The sequence below is a fragment of the Loxodonta africana genome, chromosome 16 (genome assembly GCF_030014295.1).
Source record: "Loxodonta africana isolate mLoxAfr1 chromosome 16, mLoxAfr1.hap2, whole genome shotgun sequence".
In the NCBI taxonomy this organism is placed as follows: Eukaryota; Metazoa; Chordata; class Mammalia; order Proboscidea; family Elephantidae; genus Loxodonta; species Loxodonta africana.
Window position 1 is genome coordinate 8,111,174 of NC_087357.1, and position 6,431 is coordinate 8,117,604.

The 6,431-nt window shown below is 55.0% G+C and overlaps 1 protein-coding gene across 1 annotated transcript in view; it reads right to left on the reverse strand.

Annotated features, from left to right (window-relative positions):
• The window catches only part of PTPRE (protein tyrosine phosphatase receptor type E), a 170,123-nt gene extending 166,591 nt beyond the window's left edge, over positions 1-3,532 (reverse strand). Inside the window, exon 1 of the mRNA XM_064269184.1 lies at positions 3,469-3,532. The gene's annotated coding sequence lies outside the window, so the exon portion shown is untranslated. The remainder of the gene's footprint in view (positions 1-3,468) is intronic.
• Positions 3,533-6,431: the final 2,899 nt, after the last annotated feature.

Consider the following 6,431-nt stretch of genomic DNA (forward strand, 5'->3'; position numbering starts at 1 on the left):
GGAGGGAGGGCAGCTTCTACCACACTCCCTCAGCTCCACACAGCCATGGCCTCATGGGAGCGTGTTCCGGGTTTCCACGACTCAGCTCAGACAGTCTTTTCAGCAAGTGTCCTTGGCATCTCCAGAACTGGTAACACAGCCGCAAGACGGCCTTCTCATCTCGGCCTAATTTGGGTTCAATCTACATCAACAGAAATTTGTGTCTGCCCACCCACCAGAGGCGTCACTGAGGGCAAGCGGACCACATCAGGTACCACTATCAAGAGGAGGTAACGCCAAAATGACTGTCTATAAAAACATCCCTGTAGTTTAGTGATAACAACAAAAACATTTTTCATAAGCCCAGCTTACAGGTATCAATATACCTACAAGGCTGAAACTCTGTGCTAATTTACTTTTTGAACCTTCTGACGCCCTTGGGTCAGAGCTGTCATCACCCAATGGGGATGACGCTTCAGATCACGTGGTTCCGTCTGTCCGGCGACAGGCACGCACTGTGGTTTTTGCTGCTGCCCGTGTTTCCCAGTCGCTGATTTTGTCAAATTTTCCGGTGTTTTAGCTACGCTATTGTGGTAATTAGTATTTGTGAACCTATATCAATAACTTAATTTTGAGAATGAAGTAGTAATTAAAGGAAAAGAAGGAGTGATACATGGGATTTACGAGTAACATTAAAAAAAAACAAAAACATTACCCAGGATTCTGTACGGTCTGGTACCGAGGCGTTCATAGGGCGGGGTGGCACCATGAGTTACTGCACTGGGTGACGCCAGGCCTAGTGACACCACTGCCACCAACCACAACTGACGGTCACTAAAAACACATGGGGGTTCACACACAGCAAGAGACATGCTCCTAAACGGTTTCACTTTGCCACCAGCTCATCCCTCCAACAGTCACCTTTAAGAGTCTACAGTAAGGCACTTTGCTCAGGGCTGAGGATATGGTATTGCCTCAGGGGAACCTCAGTCCAGCTTATCTTTCTGCAGCAGGTGGAGGCTGGCGTAACTCAGCGGATAAAGACAACACTGGGAAATACTGGGTTGAGAGGGAGAGATCATAAGCTTGATTTTGGACCTGTGGAGTTAGGGGGCATTGGAGCCATACCAGGAGAAACGTCAAGGGCCGCTGAGCGTGAGAACCCGCAGGGGAGGGAACTGTAATAAAGGGTGGTGTCCTAGGCTGGGAAGACGGTGGTGGAGACGGAGAGAAGTGCGCCGCCTGAGGGACAGTCCGGGGAAAGGCAAGTTTTGGTGACTTGAATTCACATTTCAGCTTCGTTACCAACCAGCTTCCCACTGCTGTGCAGGCTTCACCATCCCCTTTATACCCCAGGCTCATCCAGGCACCTGCACCATCGCCCATGGCAGCCCTCTCAGGGTGAATAATTTGCACACACGACATCCCTGGGGGGAGGTCACTCCTTAGGATACAAAGCTGCGGGAACTCCTCCAGGCTTCGGTTGGGGTGCTGACCCAGGGAACAGATCTCTCTGGGCCAGGTATCCCCCCCAAAAAGAGAGGAGTGGCCTTGGTGTGTGGTTTGTGGGCTCAGTGTATTTCTTTATATTCACTTTGCGTCTGCACAGGAGTTCCAGAAGCCGCCACAAAGTGACAGTAACTCCCCCATCGACTTCCCACAACTAATGTGGCTGGGAGTGATGGGGGTGGGGGGAGTGGGGAGTTCTGTCTTCAAATCTAAAACCATCTGAATTAATCCAAAGAGACAAATCTAGCTCATGCTAACACATTTTCTGGGGGTGGGGGGTGGTGGTGCTGAGCCACAGGTATCACTAACACAAAGGAACAAAGACTTCGACCTGCAGGCCCATCAGCCACCGGGCTGTTTCATGGCACCCCTTACCTCTTAGGCCTGTTTCTGGTCACCACCTGACTTTTCAAAAGCCCAGAATCTTTGCTCAGAAAGCCCACACCTCAGCCTGATTTGCCCACAGAGCTCAGCGCCAGGAAGGCTGAGTGACCGTGGTGGCCAGCAGCCTGCCTCAGACACCTGCATCCCACTATTTCAGGCCTCCTTTGACTTAATCCTGGTGGCCTAGTGGTTAAGAGCTACGGCTGCTAACCAAAAGATCGGCAGTTCGAATCCAACAGGTGCTCCTACTCTGTCTTGTAGGGTTGCTATGAGTTGGAATCGACTTGACCGCAACGGGTTTGGTCTTTTGACTTAATGCGAAGTCCCTGGGTAGTGCAAATGGTTATCCCACTTGCTGGTAACTGAAAGGTTGGCGGTTCAAGTCCACCCAGAGGCACCTTGGAAGAAAGCCATGGCAATCTACTTCCAAAAAATCAGCTGTTGAAAACCCTATGGAGCACAATTCTACTCTGACGCACATGGGGTTGCCATGAACCAGAATCGAGGGGAGGGCAAGTGGTTGGTTTTGGCTTAATGCATCATTCTGGGGCATTGTATTTAAATGAGAATGGGTCTTTATTTTGCTGAAAAAAACCTTGACTGGCCTTTATTTCATGTTGTACTTGGGACAGGAAGACCTCCCACACCAAGGTCAAGGTGTGCCTGAGGTCAAGAGCAGCTGAAGGGACATGAATTCGGTGATTTGTAAAAAGTATTCCCATTCCTGGCTGGTTTTCACTCAGCTCAACCACCTTCCATCTGACACACCAGCTTAGCGCTCTCTTCTCTTTCCCTTGAGTTTCCTGGACCGAACTCTGCAGAGTGGTCGGCGGTAACTGAAAACAAATCAATATCCTAATTTTGCCAGTAATATTTCTTCACCTTTCTAGAAACGCTTGCCGTGCCTGGAAGGAATTTAGGTCAGGTCCAGCACAGTCTCCGCCGGGCTTGGCTCAGGCTCACCATCTTGCGGTCACGGGCCTTTCCCAGATGGTCCCAGGGAGCGCGCGGAAATGGCACCGCACTGGCCTCTGTCCCCGGGTGCACTGACAGGCCAACCTCCATCACCGCACACCCTGGCGGGTCAGAGGGGCCTCCCCCCTTCGCGGTCTCCCGCCGCACCCAGCCCCGCTCTGCTCCCCTCCAGGAGTTGGTGCAACTCAGAGCACTTTCTCCAAAGGCTCCTGTCCCCTCCCCTGTCGCGCGCAGCCCCTCACGCCGCGGGCACCCCCTCGGCCTCGCCGCTTTCGCACACTCCGGCCTCTAGCCCCCTCGCCCTGTCGCCGCCTGCAGACCCACGCACTGCCCCCTGTTTATGGAGAGGAGCGCGAGGGCCGCCCCTGCAGGCGCGAAGTTGGGCTGGGGCTGCTGGCAGGGGCGCGCCGCGCGGGTGGCCAGGATCGCGGTCCCCCGCCGCTGACACCGGGCGCGCCGGGCCGGCAGGGACCGCGCTCCGGCTCCGGCGCCCGCGCGGCCTCCCTCCCTTTGCCGCTGCCTCGGCGGCGGCCACGGCCTGCTCCGGCTGCCCGGCGCGCACGGCCACCCGGGGGGCGCACGCCCCAGGAGGCCACCCGCCCGCGCCCCGCGCCGGCTCACCTCGGGGGCACCGGTCCAGTCGCGCTGATCGCGCCGCCGCTGCGGCTCCGCATCTCCCGGCGCTCGCCGCCCTCCCGGCGCCGCTGTCCCCGCCGGAGGAGAGGGTCGTGGGGACGCGCGCAGGCAGCGGGTCCCGGCGCCGCCAGCCCGCAGCCGAGCGGAAATCTGTCCGGCCGGGTCGCCGCCTCGGCTCGCTGGGCTCGGCGGCGGGGGCGGGCCCGGTGCGGGAGGAGCGGGGCGCCGCCTGGTGCCCGGCGCGGGGAGCGCACCCGGGGCCTCCGCACCTGGCCGTCGCCCGCCGGCAGGGACGCCCTGAGGCCCGGAAGGACCCAGCCACTGGGAGGTTTACCCCAGTGTGGGGGCCCCTTCCGGGAAGACCCCGGCCCGGTCCCCACTGCCAGGACATGGGTGCGCGTAGAAGGTGTCAAGGTGTTGACAGGTGCTCAGACAAGGGGAAAAAGGCAAGGCCCTTCCCACCCAGCCTTGGTGAGGAACAGGAAGCAGCGTGGCTGGGGACAAGCTCTGGGCCAGTTCTGCTTGAGACAGCTATGAAATCTCTAGTCCATGGGGACTTCTTTCCAGGTGATCCTATGTTAACTATTTAGGAGGTTTCAGAGAAAAGGAAATTCCATCGGGAGGTCACAAAAGATGCCTATGACATGTGTTGTCATCTTGGTTCTGAAAACATGAGCAGGCACAAAGCACTCTGAGACACAGGGGAGACCTTAGAGCCCAACCTTCTTCCTTCCAGCCCTATCCAAACACTTGCCCTGGGGGTGTGTGGAGCCTGAGGCCTTAAACAACCAGGAGATGGGATTAGGAGTTCCTGGGTGGTGGAGGTTGGAGGTTGGAGTACATCAGAGGTGCCTCAGAAGAAAGGCCTGGCAATCTACTTCCAAAAGGTCACAGCCATTGAAGACCCTATGAAGCACAGTTCTACTTTGACTCACATAGGGAGGCCGTGAGTCATTCGGCTGGATGCAACTGACTGGTTGTAGGTTGGTTGGTTGTATGGGGCTAACTATCAAAGACACAGCTCCCCAGAACTCTCCTCTGAGCTCAGCACCTCCTGGTTGTCTCGCCTTCTGCTGATACTCATGGTCTCCCATCTCCCCTGCTTCTGCCTCTGCCCCTATCCCCACCTCCAGTCTGTCTCCAAGTCCACCGCCCGTCTAGATCCAAAATGTGCCTTGAATGCATCCCATTCTCTCTGTCTCCTCTGCCTAGATCTCTCTGAGAACTGTGATGGTCCTCTCTTTCAGACATACTCTGTCCCAGCTACCCACCCTTCACACGGTTGGGGCAAGAGGGGGAGGGAGGTTTACAAACATAAACCAGGTCCTGCAAGGCCCTCTGAAAAACCCCCGCTCTGAATAAACCCCAAAGCCCCGGCCTGGGCCTACAAGCATCTGCTGACTTCCCAGCTGTCCCTTCGCCCCCACTCAGAGTGCTCCAGCCACAGGGTCTGCTCTCGGCTTCTGGGCCACGGTCTTTCCCACCTGGGCCCTTCATACTAGCAGCTCCCTCTCCCGAGGCTCTTCTTCCCTCAAGGAGGCCTTCCCTCAACCTGGCCCCCATACTGATCCAAGCCCACACCCCCGTTTGTGATTATTTGTGTCTTTATTCACTTGCTTGGTTTCTGTCATCCACCCATTCCAGGGCTGTAAACTCCAGGAAGGTGCTGGCTGTGCTTGTCCCTGTCACCTCTCCAGCCTGAGCTCCCGATACAACACCTGAGAGCCAGGTGATACTATGTCAAAGCTTTAAACCAAAAACATCCCCTGAAGTCTTCTTTAAACCAAATAACCAAAAGCAAACCCGTTGCCATGGATTCAATTTCAACTCTCAGCGACCCTATGGGACAGAGTAAAACTGCTCCACAGGGTTTGTAAGCAGCAGCTGGTAGAGTCAACGGCCAACTTTTGGTTAGCAGCCGAGCTCTTAATCACTGCGCCACCAGGGCTCCAAACGAAACAATAGTTTAGCTTAGTAAAGAATGTCTGCCTTGAGCATTGTGCTGTTTTAAGAACTATCTATACGGGATCAAACTAACAAGAGCGACTTGAAAGATGAGATATGAAGCTTAGAGAGTAGTGAGTTTATGATAACGGGGTGGGGGAGAGGAACAACTGGGAACAGGAGGGTGAGAAATGATTGTGCAACCCGAAAAATGTCATCAATGTCACTGAATTGTACGTGTAGAAACTGTTGAATGGGTGAATGCTCTTCTGTGTGTACTCTCGACAACAACAACAACAACAAAGCGTGTGGGCTGAGAGAGCAGAGGAGGTCTGTGTGCCCCAGCTGGCAGGGCAGGCATTTGTGCCCCTGAGCCCAAAGGGGCGGTGGCTCTCTTTTGAGTGTGCCCTTAAGGAACAGCCGAGGTTGGGGTGGGGCCAGGTGGCCCAATGACATCACCAGCTCTGGGTTTTCCCCACGGTTGTGGCCTGCAGAGCCAGCCCTGTTTACACAAAGGCAGTAATTTCTCAGCTCTGATGAGCTCAGTTTGGATTGTTAAGGCTGCCAGGCTGTAAGGCGAGGTGGGAGTGGCCTTCCTCAGACCTGTGCCAGTGGGAAGCCAACAGCCCTGGTGACAAGAGAAGGCAGATGGCTCTTCCATCCCAGTAATCTTCCTCTTTGTCAGACCCTAAATATTCTTCTAGGAATTTAACAATATCCCTTGACTTCTTCTAAAGTCTGAAGACATTCATCATTGTCACATTGAAAGGTGTTTTCACAGGCATCTCGTGCCAGGGTTGTGCTGATTGCTGATACAGAACACCCTTTATGCTTCTCAACCGTCTTCATTCCCCCTGCCCCTCCTGCCCATCAGAACCAACCCCCCAAATGCTAGTCCTATTCTGGGCTCCCAGGACTTCCACGAGTCTCTTACTATCCAGAGCAACTAGCCAGTGTTTTGGGCCCTGTGTATATAGTATATAGGCATTTCACACATATGGAAG